This window comes from Xenopus laevis, chromosome 3S (assembly GCF_017654675.1).
Source record: "Xenopus laevis strain J_2021 chromosome 3S, Xenopus_laevis_v10.1, whole genome shotgun sequence".
NCBI classification, from domain to species: Eukaryota; Metazoa; Chordata; class Amphibia; order Anura; family Pipidae; genus Xenopus; species Xenopus laevis.
The window spans coordinates 103,080,391-103,081,689 of NC_054376.1; positions in this window are offsets into that span (position 1 = coordinate 103,080,391).

Consider the following 1,299-nt stretch of genomic DNA (forward strand, 5'->3'; position numbering starts at 1 on the left):
ATGCGGAGGGAGGGGTAGAAGCTACTATGCAATGTGAGATCAGCAGCCTGTTAGCAGCAAAAACAGGATCCTGGCCTACTGGAGGAGAGAGGAGATATCACAGCATGAGAACTGGCACAAACATATTACAAGCATTACAAACTGACCTATTATTCTTATGAACAATAAACTATAGGATTTCTATGAAAAAAAAAAAACACGTTCTGCATTAGTGACATGAAGAAATGCTCAAAAATTTTATTAGAAGGAAAAGTTAACTCTTACAATAAATAAATAAATACTCAGACTCTACAGCCACACAAGGTATAAGTTAATTGTAAGGAAAAGAAAGAAAGAAAGAAAAGAACCTTGTTTTGTAACTGTATCAATTGCTACACCTCCATAATTCAAAAACTTCCCTCAAAATAATGTAGTTTCAATTCGTTGTATATGCCATATATATATATTATTACAGAAAACAAAATATAAACTAACTAAGCATTACCTTTTTCTCTGTAATAATAAAACGGTTCCTTCTATTTGATCCCAACTAAAATATACTGTAATTAATCCTTATTGGAGGCAAAACAATTATAAATTATTCTTTAAGTAGACTTTAAGTTTTGAGTTTCAATTTGTGGAAAGATCCTTTACCTGGAAATACCCAGATCCCAAGCATTCTGGATAACAGGTTCCATAACTGAATGACAGTTTATACCTAAAGACCCACAACAAGACAGTTGAGGAAAACATACGCTTGATATTAGGGACATAACTACAGAGGAGCAGACCCAGGGAACCCAGGAGGGAGGTCAGTAACGCTCTTAATAATAATGTTCAGTTTAAATATATTTGGGTAGAAAAGGTCAACTTACTTATGTCTTGGGACCCTAAATTGAATTTGCTGGGGGCCCAGTAACATTTATTTATGCCACTGCTAGATATGGTTATAACCAAATATATATATATATATATATATATATATATATATATATATATATATATATATATATATATATTTGCCTTTGCGTTATAGTGTTTTTAGTACTCATGGAGGGTGTGGTTGTTGTTAGACAATAGGCATCATTTACGATTAGAAAGACGCTGGCACTATCCGCTATTTTATTTTATTTTGCACACTGTTTTCCTTGTTTACAGCCCAGATTCATAGTAAACTCCCCCAATGTCTCCTAAGCACTAGGCTGTAATTAAACAAGGGCTTTGGGAGAGGTGAAGTAAGTTTATAAAAATAAAATACAAAACAATGCCTCTTTACCGTAAGGCCGATTCTGCGAGCAGAGATATTAATACCTTTAAACA